This window comes from Rattus norvegicus, chromosome 11 (genome assembly GCF_021556685.1).
Source record: "Rattus norvegicus strain SHRSP/BbbUtx chromosome 11, alternate assembly SHRSP_T2T, whole genome shotgun sequence".
Classification (NCBI taxonomy): Eukaryota; Metazoa; Chordata; class Mammalia; order Rodentia; family Muridae; genus Rattus; species Rattus norvegicus.
Window position 1 is genome coordinate 61,323,925 of NC_141544.1, and position 16,515 is coordinate 61,340,439.

Below are 16,515 nucleotides of genomic sequence, written 5' to 3' on the forward strand. Positions count from 1 at the left end.
CTGGAAGAAAACCATAATTGACATATTAACATTTCCCTGGCTCTGGGTCTCATTCTGAACCTCAGCCTTTACACAGTGAAAAGTACCCTCTTTCATAAACTCCTCACTCACCTTGTGTAGAGTCAGCAATGATTGTAAACAAAGGCTAAAACGATGAGTTAAAATGAATCCTTTCTCCCTTAAACTCTTTTGTTGGCTATTTGGTCCAGGAGACAAAAATGTTGACCAATACATTAATCTTTTCTTTACTTTTTTTTTAACTGGACATTTTATATATTTACATTTCAAATGTTATTCTCCTTTCCCAGTTTCCCCCTGCTTCTATGAGGATGCTCCCTCTCCTACCCAACCATTCCCACCTCACCGACCCGGGCATTCATCTACACTAGAGAATCAAGCTTTCACAGCACCAAGGGCCTCTCCTCCTATTGATGCCAGATGATGCAATCCTCTGCTAAATATGCGACTGGAACCATGAGTACCTCCATGTATACTCTTTGGTTGGTGGTTTAGTCCCCGGGACCTCTGGGCGATCTGGTTGGTTAATATTGTTTTCTTCCTTTGGTGTTGCAAACCCTTTACTTCATTCAGTCCTTTCTCTAACTCCAGTGCGGTCCTGTGCTCAGTCCAATGGTTGGCTGCAAGCATCCTCATCTGTATTGGTAAGGGTCTGACAGAGCCTCTCAGGAGACACCCATATCAGGCTCCTGTCAGCAAGCACTTCTTGGCATCAGCAATAGTGACAGGGTTCAGTGGCTGCATGTGGGATGGATCCTCAGGTGGGGCAGTATCTGGATGGCCTTTCCTTCAGTCTTTGTTCCACTCTTTGTCCCTGTATTTCCTTTAGACAGGAGCAATTCTGAGATAAAATTTTGAGAAGGGCAGGTGGCCCCATACCCCACTGCCTAACTCTGGATATGATCTCTACAGGTTCCCCCTCTCCTTTGTGGGACATTTCAGCTAATCTCATCTCTGTTGAGTCCTGAAAGTCTCTTGCTTTCCTGGCATCTGGAACTTGCTGGTAGCTACACCCAGTTTCCCATCAACCATTGGTACACATTCTGCTCAAATTCCTGACCCTCTGGATATCATCCCTACCTCTTCTCATACCTGATACTGTCCTGCTTTTCCACTTCCCCTCATCTCTTCTTCTCAAGTCCCTCTCACCATCTACCTCCTGTTAGTGTTTTGTTCCCCCTTCTAAGAAGTACTGAAGAGTCCACATTTTGGCCTTCCTTCTTGAGCTTCATATGGTCTGTGAATTATATCGTGGGTATTCAGAGCTTTTGTGCTAATATCCACTCATCAGTGAGTACATACCATGTGTATTCTTTTTGTGACTGGGTTACCTCACTCAGGATGATATTTTCTAGTTCCATCCATTTGCCTTAGAATTTCATGAATTCATTGTTTTTAATAGCTGAGTAGTGCTTTATTGTGTAAATGTATCACATTTTCTGTATCTATTCATCTATTAAAGTACATCTGCATTCTTTCCAGTTTCTGGCTATTATAAATAAGACTGCTATGAACATAGTGGAACATGGGTCCTTTTTACATTTTGGAGCATCTATTGGGTATATGCCTAGGAGTGGTATACCTGGTTCCTCTGGTAATATGCTCAATTCTCTGAGGAACCTCCAGATTGATTTTCAGACTGGTTGCAATCCTACCAACAATGGAGGAGTAGTCCTCTTTCTCCACATTCTTGCAGGCATCTGCTGTCACCTAGTTTTTGATCTTAGCAGATCGATCTGACTGTGTGAAGTGGAATCTCAGTTGTTTTGATTTGCATTTCCTTGATGACTAAATATGTTAAACATCTCTTTAGGTGCTTTGTGGCCATTCAATATTCCTTTCTTTAACACTGTACCTCATTTTTAAATAGGATTATTTGGTTCTCTGGAGTCTAATTTCTTGAATTCTTTGTATATATTGGATATTAGTGCTCTATCAGATGTAAGATTGGTAAAGATCTTTTCCCAATTTGTTAGTTGCCATTTTGTCCTATCGACAGTGTCCTTCGCCTTGTAGAAGCTTTGACATTTTATGATGTCCTATTTGTCAATTGTTGATCTTTGAGCATAAGGAGCATAAGCCATTGTTGTTCTGTTCAGGAAACTTCTCCTGTGCTCATATGTTCAAGACTCTTCCTCACTTTCTCTTCTATTAGTTTCAGTGTATGTGGTTTTAGGTGGAGGTCCTTGATCCACATGGACTTGACCTTTGTACATGGAGATAAGATTAGATTGGTGTGCATTCTTCTACAAGCTGACTGCCAGTTGAACTAGCATGATTTGTTGAAAATGCTGTCTTTTTCCCCCCACTGGATGGTTTTAGCTCCTTTGTAAAAGACCAAGTTACCATTGGTGCGTGGGTTAATTTCTGGGTCTTCAATTACTTTGATCTACCTGCCTGTCACTGTACCAATACAATGCAGTTTTTATCACTACTGTTAAGTAATACTTCTTGAGGTTTGGTGACAATTCCCCAAGAATTTCTTTTACTTTTGAAAATATTTTTTGCTAACCTGGGTTTTTGATTATAAAAAATTAATTTGTGAATTGCTTTTAGTAAAAATGGCCATCTTGATGAATGCAATCTATAGATTCAATGCAATCAAAATTCCCACTCAATTCTTCATTGAGTTAGAAAATGAAGTACATTATTCTTTAAACTTTGCCAACCATGTTGTTGTTTCATAGCAGTGAAGACAAAGTAAGACACACCTGTGTATCAGTAAGTTGGGGCAGTCATGTAAGAAGTACATGAAATTGTGGAAATATCTTGAGATCTGTGTAATAGATAGAGCCTGAAGAAGTTTCGAGATTTATGTTATAAAAGGGGGTCACTTTATGAACAGGACATTATTGACCATACATATGAGGACACAGGAAGATAGCCAGAAAGAATCCTCATGCTTCCCAGAGCACATCTGTATAACCTAAACATAATAAAGCCCATTATCATGAGATATCATTTATACATGAATGCTATTATTTATAAATGCTGCCTTATTGAGCAGTGAAGGAAAAGATGTTCTATCATGAAACACTCGGGAAGTAAGGTGAAGTGTGTGGTTTTCTCAATGTTCTATACAAAGTACAACTTGGTGATGCTAAAACCAGATTTTTAACCAAAGAAATCTCTTAGCAAACTGTTATAGGAGTCACCTGCGTGTCCTTGACTACTTATAGCCAAAGTTAAGAACAAAATTAACTTAAAGGTGAAATTGGTAAGCAACAAGAAGCATGAAATAAAGGTGTAGGCAGTTTTCAGTTTACTGTTATTGAAAATAATTAGGAGCATGTTTTCAGAAAACATTTCCAATTTTATTGTTTGATAGAGACAAGACACTCACATAGAAGAATCCAGGGTTCAAGGCAGTAGAAGAATGACCCAGAATGTGATGTGGAGCTTACTAGGAATGCCTCTAGAGAACACCTCCTGTCCAGAATGGTTTAACATTGAATTACCTTTGGTCCCAGAGCATTTAGGAATCCATGCAGTTTTCATGCATTGCCCAAAAGGCAGAAAATTAGCCTTTCAAAGTTATTAATTTAGTTTTATCCAATTGATATGAAAAGTCGTTTTGATGAAAAGGCAACCTGGAAATAAAAATGATTCCTTGACCTACATTCTGTGTCCTCATCTTTCACTGAAGGAACTCATTACAAGATCTCAAGGCAGAAACCTAGAGGAAAGAACCATGAAGGAAAGCTTTCTGCCACTCACACTCGGACTCCATCACACTTAACTATTTTTCTTCTGTAATTCAGTATGACTTGAATATGCATCCTTATAGCCACTATTTGCTGTGCCATCTTGGATCAGTTAATAATAAAAATAATAAGACATTAGAACTGTGTGAAATAAATTATTGGGGATTCTTCTAAATAGTTTACTCATTCCTCTGAGAATTCCACTTGAACAGGAAAAAATCACTTCATTCTTTCCATTTTTCTGAGATCTGGCTCACTTCAGCTGCCACACCTACCAATTCCAAACATAAACAGATCAAACTGATCAAGGCAGTTTCTCAATCTAGGCTTTACTCTTGGATAAATGTAGGGTGTAACACATTGATAATTAAAGCTAACTGGGCAATCAGTTTTCTTAAACCTCAGTGCCTAATGGAATTTTACCTACTCTGTTTTAGATTTTTATTGGGACCTGTCACGCTTTGGTCTTCCACATATCTCTTTCAGAACAGGGTGTCTTTTTTATGCTTGGAATTCCAGTGAAGCACAGAGAATGTTTGGTTTTGCAGGTTTGTAGCTGGAAGAGAATACGCTTCAGGACGTATTATTCCCTGACTGAGACTACTTTTTGACTTAGATATTAAAGTGATGGACTTCAGAGTGGGTGGCTGGACAAGTTAAGATTTTGAGCACCATTGGGAAGAAATTAATACTTAATCATGTGAAAAGCATTACAATATGGTAGCAAAAGCTAGACTAGAATGCCATGATTTAATTCCAGTCTCCACATACAAATTTTGTAAGTAGAAACCATACTCCGATGTGACATTTGGATAGAGGGCCTCTGGGAAGTACTCAGGACATAAAGGCTGAACTCTAATAAATGGGGTCACTGGTGCCATTGTAAGGGATCCCAGAGCAGTCCCTAGCCTTTTCTGCAATACGAGGAAAAGGCAAAAAGAATGCAATATATTGAACCAGAAGTCAGCTCTCATCAGAGAGTGATCACTACAACCTTGATTTTGGACATTACAGTCTTTAGAACTGTGCGAAATAAATTCCTGGGGATTCTTCTAAATAGTTCACTCATTCCTCTGAGAATTCCACTTGAACAGGAAAAAAAGAATTCATTCTCTCTATTCTTTCTCAGTTCTGACTCAGTCTAGCTGCCACACCTACCAATTCCATTATTTATTTTTCATATGTGATAGGTAGATTCTTTTATTCTTCCTTTATATTAAAATATTTTATTGTTTATTTTCCAAATGTTCCCCCTTCCTGTCCCCTATTTCCAAGTTCTTCACCCAATCCCCCACTACAGTTTGCATCTGAGAAGGTGCTTCCCCCACCAATCCACCCTCACCTTACCCCTGCCATCATCCCTTTTCCCTGGGGCATCAAGTTTCCAAAGGATTGTGTGCATACTCTCTCATTGAGTTCAGACAGAGCAGTCCTCTGCTACATATGTGCAGGGGGCCACTGTCCAGCCTATGTATGTATACTCTTTGGTTGGTGGCTTAAAGGCCAGCCCATGCGTAGGCAATAAATCCCATCACTTATTAATACCATGTTGTGGTCACAGACAGGATCCTAACATGTCTGCCCTCTGAAAGGCTTTACCAGCAGCTGACTAAGACAGGTGCAGAGACTTATAACCAACTAGTAGACTGAGGTCAGGGATCACTGTGGAAGTTAGGGGAAAGATTGAAGGAACTGAAGGGGATTGCATCCCCATAGGTAAAACAACAGGAGCAATTAACTCAGGCCCCTCAGAGCTTCCAGAAACTAAGTCTCTTCAGATCTCTGTGACATCTCCAGGAGAGTGACCAGGATGATAACCTTTCCATTTTAGTTGTGGGGGACCTGTCTTTCTTCTACTTCATGTATTTTCTCTCTGGAGTGGATCTTTACATCCAGGCTTATTTTTAAATCACTTGTTGAATTGGGAAATACATGTATTCTCTTGAGGACATTTGAATCAAAAGCTCTCTTATTTTGAAACTTATTAATATGTTTTTAAGAAATGGAAACTTACTAGCTACATAGTCAATAAATGCATAAATCTGCTTTGAAAATAAGGATGTCTATGTAAAAGCTGGGACAATCTCTATACTTAGTGCCCTCAAAAATCTATTCTTGACTTCAGCTGCTTTACATCAGCGATTGTCTGTCTGGCCACCCTGTCATTAGTACAGAATTTTCTTGGGATCCTGCTTATCAAGCCATGCCTTTTTGATGTTTACTTGTCTCATGGCTTCCTCTCTTTCTCCTTACACTTCCTATCATCATTCTGCTATAGATTCTACTGTCCTGCTGAGTAATCAAACAAATCTCTAGACACGCTGGTCTCACTGCTCATCTAGTAAACGGGGAAAAAATAACAGCTGCTGAAATTGTGACCATCCTTCCTGGCTGTCAAATTTAGTGGAAACAGATGCTTCAAGGAGTTGTTTGTAATTCAAGAAGGCGCAGAGTAGGAAAAAAACCCACTTATTTGCTAAAACTAAAGGAGTTAGGTCAACGTAGCTTCCATTTGCTTGCTATGGAAATGGAACAGTGTGTTCTTACTGCCATGTAACTGACCAGCACTTCATTTCTATAACAAGGTCTTACTTACTCCAACAAAGTCTCAGCCAGTACCAATGGGGATATATATATATATATATATATATATATATATATATACATATATATATAAAATGATGTGATATTTAATAATATATATATGTGTGTGTGTGTGTGTGTTTGGGGAAATATGTGTGTGTGTGTGTGTGTTTTACAGTGCAATTATCAAAATGGTTATATTGAAATGTAGAGTATGCTTCTAACTGTCAAGCATTCTCATAGAAAGGTAAGACAGGTCTATTTCTTTGTGTGTGCATAAGGATAAGAGGGCTCAAACTACTTAAAATAACCCAACTAGTTAGGGAGATATGTCAGGTCTTGTTATCTGAGCATCCAGAAGCCATTTAAGATAAAATCTCACACTTTCTTTCTTCTTTTGTTTTTGAAGAAAATTATATATATATATATATGAGAGAGTTAGATAAAGAGAAAAATTATAAACTAGCCAATGTTTACAAACAAGATACTCTCAAATAGATGCTGCTCATTTTCGACAGGAGCAGAGTAAATGACTACTTGTACTTTAGAGCCAAGACAGCACTTGTACTGCAGCACTCCTCTCACTAAAGTTTCTGCAAGCTTCAACTGAATCTCCCACAAAATGAAATAAAATAAGATAAAATAAACTCATCATTGCCTCATCCTTTCTCAGTAATGAAATAGGTCATATTGACTTTGATTATGAAGTTCCTTTTAAACATAAAATTTCCATGATTCTGTGTATTGAAGAACACTTCCACATTAAATATTTTATTTGTGAATTAATGCCAAATCAACAGAGCCATTAGAGTTATGCCAAAAGCTGGATGATATTTATGACTACAAATGTTATTAAACTTAAGAAAATGTTGCCTTGCCCAGTTACTTGGGGCTATACTTTTAGTGTAAAACCTATCCTGTCTGTAGGTACTCTGACTACAAACCAGCCTGATCAATTTGACACCTTCTTAGTAGGAAAACAAAACCACAGAAAAAATACAAAACAAAGCACTGGTATACATGATGTAAGGTCTCCTTCACAATTACTCTTACAAAAAACAGGAACATAAATTCTAGGATTAGTAGAGGATAATAAAGAAGTGATATTTGGGAGAAGAGGGGTATGTAGGAAAAGAGGGGATATTAAAGAATGGGAATGGGTCAAGATATCAGGCAAAAAAAAAAAGAAAAGGAAAGCAAGGCAATCTTACAGCGCATAGTCTTGAGGAGAAAAACAGCTTGGAGACAGATGACAGTACTAAGTTGATGGTAAGTTGGAGATTCATAAGTAGTCAAAGAAGGAAGCTGCCCCTGAAGTAAGTAGCCACAAGCAGTGTATGTCTCAATTTGAATATATTTGTTGAACACTGGTGAGGTCACTAAACATTGTTATCAGTTTACATCATGACTCCTGCTATAGTTTAGATATGAAGTGCCTCCTCAATCCCAGAAGAACAGCTCATGAGATCCAGATTTTGTTCCCAGATAGTAGCATTACTGAGAGGTGAATGGTCCTTGATCATAATAAACTTATCAATGGGCGATTTATAAATAAGTAGGTCATGAGAAGGTAGTGTTATTTGGAGAAAGTGTATCAGTGGAAGATTATGCTTTACAGGTGTATGTTGTCCTTATCCCTGCCTGTCCCTCTCCCTGGTTCTTAGCTGTTATGAGGTAGAAGCTTTCTTTTGATGTGCCATTCTGTCATATTCCTTCTGCCTTAACACAGAACAAAAAACAACGGAGCTCACTCTGAAGTTAAAGAGTGAAGCAAACTGAAATTCTGCTCTACTGTGATGGACTTGGCATCAGGGTCCCACAGTGGTTTCCTCACAGAAGATGCTAATCTATCCCCAGCAGTGTAATAGATGCTATAGCTTACTCTTTCTCTCTAGTCCTGTCAGCGGCAATATCAATAGGACTTTACTCTCCCATGGCAGATGTGATATTTTATAAATGAATGGTTTTAAGCACTCTTGTCCTTTGACCACCATTGGGCTCCCTACCAGTGATATGGCCTTTGATTTAGACTTAGAGTCAAAAGCTGATCATTGAAAAGGTCAGTGGAAATATATAGAAAGTTGTATTTGGTGTAATAAGTAAAGGCAGATAAGGCTATCTTTGACGGCAATCATAGGCAAGTACCATCATTTACTCAATATGCAACTGGGGCACTTTTGTTCTAAGCTCACCATTGTTTAATCTGAAAATGGATTTTTTGTTTGTTTATTTGTCTGTTTGATCAAATTTTGTTCCTGTGAAAGGAACCAAAGCATACAACCATGGCAAATCAACAAAATACAATATGGAAACTGTTTAGAAGTTAATGTTGGGGTTGGGGATTTAGCTCAGTGGTAGAGCGCTTGCCTAGGAAGCGCAAGGCCCTGGGTTCGGTCCCCAACTCCGAAAAAAAAGAACCAAAAAAAAAAAAAGAAGAAGAAGAAGAAGTTAAGTGTTGACTATCAAAACTAAGCCTTTCATCTTTGTGTTGTGTCCTCTAGTGTTTTGTCATGTTGACAGAAAGTGAACTAACACAGTAAGTCTGATATAGTTACTTATATCCAAGGGTTTCGACTGACCTATGTTGACAGAAATTGATGTGATTCAAATGCAGCCTCCATGCTTGTGTGGAGATCTGTTTGCTCATACTTTTTTGTTTGTTTTGTTGTTTTTGTTTTTGCTTAAGATCCAGTTTCTTTCAAATATTGGACAAGAAGTTCTAGCTTCTCAATGATTAGATGTAGTAGAATGGGGAGGTGTCTCCTTTCTTCTAAAGAAAAGACAGAGATAGAAATAGGTCTCCTCATATAAGAGTATGTACTTCTCTAATAGAAGACCTGAAATCAATTCCCAGCATGAGATTATCTGGTCTTTAGAGAAACTCACATGCACATAGAGAGGAGTCCTTAAGCTATTAAAAGTAAGCCTGAAAACAAAACCATCCTTTATTCACTTCCCATAAAATCAAAAGAACAGATGTAAACCAAAATGACCATTATGATAATTAAGCACATATACCTTAGGGATAAACTCAGTATTTATATTAATTTTCCTATGATCCTCTCTTGGTATGACCTACTTTATTTTACTTATATCAAATATATGAAAAGAAACTGCTTTATGTACATTTGTGTGAGATTTTGTTTAGCACTCTTGAATATTGTCCCCATTATTCCAAGAATACTCACTAGAACAATAAGAGAATCTGTTTGAAATGGTAGCAAAAAAAGATAACCACAATACAAAACTCATATCTCATAAAAATGTTTTTCTTTTATTCTGGTTTTGCTGTTGTATATTACTAAAGAAGCTTCTGGTTTTCATGAAGAGCATCTTGAAAGATGCATTCAAGATTCCTAAATGGCAATCAGACACCATTAATAACTATCAACTCTCAAGGGGAAAAAACAAATAGCTGAACCTCAATTTGAAATTTATTCATTTTCTTAAAAATAAGGAAGATGGAACTTTTTAGGACTGCATTGAAAATACCTGATTTGATTGAACATTCACTTTTTTAAGATGGAGCACATACCCAATGCTGTCTGTGAGACCAAAAGCCAAAGACTAGATAGCATGAATATATATGGTAAAAAATGCTAATTTACTAATTTTCTTTAATATAAAATAGTGGTATGATGACTTCTAATGATATCTTGCTATACTCATAGAGCAGAGCTTTATTCAGCCATAATCAGAGAAAATTTTTTCTTGCAGTGGATAGATATAAATACAAAGACCCACAGCCACACATTATACAGAGACTTAGAAGAGACACTCTAAGGGGATGCCTCCATCAAATCCCTCCCCTCAAATCTCAGGGAACCCTGTAGAAGAGGAGGCAGAGTGTGCGTAAGAGCCACAGAGAATATGGAGAGTACCAGGAAAACAAGGTCCTCTAAGTCATCTAAGAAAAGCTCATATGAGATCAGAGACTGAAACAAGTACAGAATCTCAAAGGTCTGCACCAAATCATCCGAATAAATATTATAGCATCTAGCTTAGTATTTTTATGGGAGCCCGGAGTATGTGAATGAATAGGACTCTTATTCTTGTGCCTTCTCTTGAGGCTTGTTTCCTGCTTGAGTTTGCTTTGTGCAACCCCAACACGATTACATTGGTTATCTCTTACTATATTTTGTTATGTTTTGCTGTTTAGGAGGCCTTTAGAAGCCTTTTATTTTCTAATGACAAACAGAAAGAAAATGTCCAGATGGGAGAGAAAAATGGGAAAGAACTGAGGAGGAGTTGAGGGAGAGGAAACTAATCAGAATATATTATATTTGAAACAAATTTATTTTCAATTAAATGGGAAAATACATTGAAAATGTTATTGTAAGGCTCGTAAATTGACTCAGTGATAGAATTCTTCCCTCATGTGTCTGACCCTAGTTTCTATACTAAGTACTGCATAAAATATCCTCAAAGAGAAAATAAATCTCACTGAAAAGATCATCAGTGATCAACAATTTACTAAATTTACTGGTAAATTTACAGACATCTTACACATTTTAAAGTATTTGTTCTAATTTACTCAATCTTCAATTTCAGAGATCTTTCACTTGGCTCTACAAGCAAAATGCTTGCAGAGTATTATTTTTATCTTTTTCTCACAATTGTCCCTTTCTAGCTTACTTGCTGATCTTTATTTTTATCCCAAATCCCTAAGTAAGGAACAGCCCAGAGTTAGGTCTAGTATCTGTGCTTGATCTAGACACAACCCTCTGTGGTGTTGTCTAACAGTAACAGTGCCCAAACATCGAAACTTCTATCATATGCTACTGTTCTAAACACGAGACTGGTGGTCACTCAGGAAGATAGGTTTTTAGTTCCATCCATTTGCTGGCAATTTTCATGCTGTCCTTATTTTTAATAGCTGAATAGTATCTCATTGTATAGATGGACCACATTTTCTATATCCATTCAGAATGAGATATTTGGGTTGCTTGCAGTTTCTGGCTATTATGAATAAGGCTGCTATGAACATAGCATGAGCATGTGTCCTTGACATGGTGGAGCATCTTTTGAGTATATTCCTAGGAGCATTATAGCTGGCTCTTCAGGTAGAACTACTTGCCATTTTCTAAGGAACCATGGGATTGATTTCCAGAGTGGTTATACAATTCTATAAACCTTCCAGCAATGGAGAAGTGTTCCCCTTACTTCCCATCCTCACCATCATATGCTGTTGATTTTTTTTTTCTTAGCCATTCTATTGTTATGAGGTGTAGCATCAGAGTCCTTTTGATTTGTATAACCTGATGACTAAGAATGTTGTCTGTTTCTTTAAGTGTTTCATGGCTATTTTACATTCCTGTGCTGAAAATTCTCTGTTGAGCTCTGTACCCCATTTTTAAAAAAATGTTTATTTGGCTTGTTATAGTCTCATTTCTGGAGTTCTTTATATATTTTAGATATCTGTCCTTTGTCAGATGTAGGTTTAATGAAGATGTTTCCCAATTGTAGGTTGCCATTTTTGTCCTATTGACAATTTCCTTTGCCTTTCAGAGTTTCAAGAGGTCCCATTTTTTAGATTGTTGATCTTAGGGGCTGAGCCATTAGTGTTCTTTTAAAAAAAATTTCTCTTGTGCAGCTACCAGGGGTGGGGGTTGGGGAATGGGAAAACCACCAGAAATTCCCAGAGACTTGGCATGGGGAGGCTCCCAGGACTCAATGTGGATGGCTTCTGCCAAAATGCTCAACAGTGGGTATATGGAACCTTAAGAGACCACCTCCAGTAATCAGAGAGTACTCTCAGTGGAGAGATGGGAATACGAACCCACCTATAAAACTTTTGATCCAAAATTGCTCCTGTCTAACTCAAATGTAGGGACAAAACTGGAGCAGAGACTGAAGCAATGACTGACTAGTGACTGGCTTAACTTGGGACCCATTCCATGGTCTGGGACTAATCCTTGACACTATTGATGATGCTATGCTCTGTCAATAGGAACCTAGCATGGCTTTCATCTGAAAGGCTCTACCCATCTCCACTCTGAGAGACTGAGACAGATGCAAATACTCACAGCAAAGCATTTGACCAAGGTGAAGGACCCCTATGAACGAGTTAGGGGAAGAACTGAAGGAACTGAAGGGCATGGCAACCCCATAAGAACACCAACCCTGTCAACTAACCTCTACCCTTGAAAGTCTCACAGAGACTGAGCCACCAAACAAAGAGCATATGTGGGCTGGTCCAAGGCCTCAGGCACATATGTAGCAGAGAGCTTCGTTGTCTAGATCAGTGGAAGAGGATGTGCCTAATACTGTAGAGACTTGATACACAAGGGTGGGGAACACACCCAGGGGTGGTATCCTCTCAGAGGTGAACAGCAGGGGCGATGTGGGAAGAAATCTGAAAGGGGAACCAGGATGGGACAACATTTACAACATAAGTAAATAAAACAATTAATTAATAAAAATAAGATTGAAATGAAATTGAATCCCATAAAAAAGGTTATAATATTAATGCAGAGTAGGTCCTCAAGAAATTATAGGATATAACTAGTAAAATATTTTCGTAAAGATGTAGCAAATGTTGTATACAGCAACACATACCCAACCGAAACAAGAACAGCATCTCTGAGTGACCAGGGAAAACCATTAATCACTAGTAAATTTTAAAAATAGAATAAAAACAGGATTTTTTCATGCATTATATTTCCCTATATACTCTGTACTTTATGTCGTCCACACAAGGATTCACCAAGTTTAGTTTTTCTAATACCCATACCAGCCAAGCTGTCTCAACTCCTCTATTTTTTAAGTTCAATTTTTTAATTTAAATTTACTTTGTCTGTTTCTCTAGAACTCTATCTCAGTTTGGTTCTTTCCTTTTTTTCTCATCTGCTCAAATCCTGGGGAAGTTTCGTTGATGTTATATGGTTTTCTCTAGTAACAGTATCTAGTACCATTATCTATCTGTGGATTCATACCCCATTAATTTACCAATAGAGTTTTGGAACTGACCAAAATGCACGATAGCCTCAACAGTAACACCCATGCTGAAGTTGCATGCCAAGGGGAGTGTTGTTCCACAGTGTAATGTGTGATTAGTGTGAATGGAGCTTAGTGTCCCATAGTGAAAAAAATTAGTTATATGACACTGTAGCTGGATCATACTCTCATGATTTTTCCAGGTGAATAAACTGGCATCTACTATTTAACTGACTTGTCTACAGTCCTAGCCAAACTTAGCTTATGTATCAGCCCAGTTGGGTTGAAGATAATGTCTTACTAGAAGGCACTTTAAATCATGAAAGAAGCGGGATGTCTTTACTTAGAATTTTGGAGAAGTAGCATTGCGACTTTCTGCTGGTGTCCTTGCTAGCACAATGCTGAAGTAGCAAGTAGCATCACATCGTAGCACTTATTTTTATGTCAGTGCTTCCTTTGGGATCTTCCTCATTTTATAAAGTGACCAAGGACAATAAGGGTCTGTTCCATAAAAAGTAACCAATCCCTAAACAGATCTCAAAGACTCTAATCCATAAATATGCTAGTTGATTGTATTTCCGTACTACTTGAACCTCTCTTTGGGTGACAGATGTCAATACTCAAAGCTTTCCAGGAAACAAACAAGCCGCACTGCAGTCATATTCTATTGTATTTGCTATGTGTTTCTTTTTTAAAGTTTATGTAAGTTCAGTGTAGAACTGTCCATTAGATAATGTATCATATCCTCTTTAATCCAGCTATGCCAGCTCACACTAGTGGTTTTCTCATGGCCTATGCATTCTTCTCCTGTGTGTCAGGAAATATATTTTTGGCTGCCACTTCACCCTTAGGCATTTAATAATCATATATTCCACACACTTCACTTCAAAATCTATTTTATATGCAATGCATCAATTACACATACCAAAGTTGCGCCCAATGTCGGAGAACATCCATCTATCTACCGATGAAAAATATACTTTTGGACTCAAAAGGTAAGAAAGCATTTCAGCTGAGAACATTGGTGCTGTTCTTACTGAATGCAGAATGCATGATCTTAAAGTGTAGGCAAAGACATGCTCTATTTTTCAGCTTGTGTACAGACAGAAGAGGCATTCTGCATTCATGTTAGTCTTGGTTCTTGGAAGAAAATAAATAATTGCTATATTTTAGATTTGAAACAGTTAATGGATCACACCTCAGAGCTTTTGATGCTGTAGGGACAGGTTAGAAAATGGGTGCAAATTAAACCTTGTATCTACCCACCCCCAATTACTCCACTCTGGTGCCACTCAATCAATCTAACCTTACAGTGACTGATTTAGAGCAAAGTTAATTTAATCGACAACTTACAGAAGCTTTACAGCCTATAATTTCTCCAAAGGTTTCTTCTGATGTCAAACCCCCACCTGTAACATTTTATTTTAATATTGAATATCATATTCTGATTTTTCTATATGACACTTCAAATAATATAGCATGCTGATTTTTTATTAAATAATCAGTCAATACATACATTGTTTGGATCTAATTGCATGTTTAGCTTTCTACTTGACTCTTGGGGAAACTAAATATGTGAGTCTTTTTCGCAAAGAAAAGCAATCAACTTGGATCATAGGAACAAGGTAGTTAAAAATCATTCCATTAAAGAAATATGCTTCATTAGGGAAATGGGGAGAAGTGATATTAGGAAAGGGAATACAAAGCAGCTGGCAACAAGAAAGAAATAGATTAATTTTGTTGTTTCAATCAAGTATGTATCATAAATTTGATATTTGAGAAAGATGAAATTAATAACATAGTCTGAAGAGAGCCTAAATTTGCTGAATCGAGAAGGATTATTATAGAGTGTGTTACAGAATGAGAAATCTAATGTTGCAGTTATAACAATTGGAATGAAATTTAATTTCAGAAATAAAACTGCACAAAGAAAATACCTTCATGAGTAACATAAAGGTGGGGAATTGGAGAGATGGGTCAGTGGGTCAAAGTATTTGTTGTGCAACTGTTGAGAGCTAGAGATCAAACCCCCAGACTTCATGTAAATTAAGGCACAGGGGCATATACTTGTAATTCTTGGGCTTCTATAGGGAGAGAGATAGGAGAATCCATGAGCAGTAATGTTCTTGGTAGCCTGGTCCATGTATTGACAAACTAGAGATTTTGTCTCACAAAGTGAAAGGTGAGGAAAACAACAGAGCTTGTCCTCTGGACTCTCCACATGCACACCACAGAACATGTGAGAATATATTACAGGCACACACACAAACATACACATATAAGCACAAAGATGTACAACACACATGTGTCAAAAATAAAACCTCAGGAGTTTTAATAGAGAACTAGTATGACACAGTAAAAAATAAGTAATAAACATTTGAAATGTAAATGAATAAAATAACTAATAAAAATTTTTAAAAAATTGTTCTCAAACCTAACAGAGTTCTTCATGAGTTTAGCCTAAGTACATGAACAGAATAACACTGAGTCAGTCAGTGTAGATAATGGAAGCTCCAGGTCCATGGCCACAGAGAAGTGCCAGACTAAACCACAGTGGTTCACAAGACAAAACTGTGGGGCATTTTTGTGGGAAATAGGGATTAAAGGCAAGACATAGATAGCAAGGAGATAGGATTAGAGGTAGGAATAGTGATGCTACATTTTTACATGCATGAAAAATTCATATAACTAATATATTAGCAGTTATTTTCTTGAAAGTGGTCTGAAATGGTGTGGGTGCAGAGGGAGAATAATGGAATTTGTGATGAAAACTAGGTCGTCAGATAAAATACTCAGTTTCAGCTGGAGATCACTGCAGTCAGAACGTGATTATGATTGCAACATTTATCTTGAAGACTAATGTTTCCATCTAGTGCATATTTCAATGACCTATAAAAATGGGAAACTAAAAAAGAAAGTAGACAGAAGAATAACAAAATCAGAATAGAAATTGGTAAATCAGAGTTGGGCATATGTGTACATATGTTTATTTTCAGGTCTAGTAAACAAAAGAACAAAATATTACAAACTCCAGATCAGCCTGAGCTGCAACTGGGCAGCCTGTCTCAAAGAAAATGAATAAAAATGAAATAACAATGTAAAGAGTACACAATAAATGAAAAACAGTTTTCTATAACAAAGTGCTTTCTACAATTGCCATTGAAAAACACAACATTTCAACACATTCTATAGGCATCACAGCAGTAACATAACAAGACCATCATAAATAATTTGACATTACTTAAAAACAATTTGAAAAATGGATAAGAGGTGA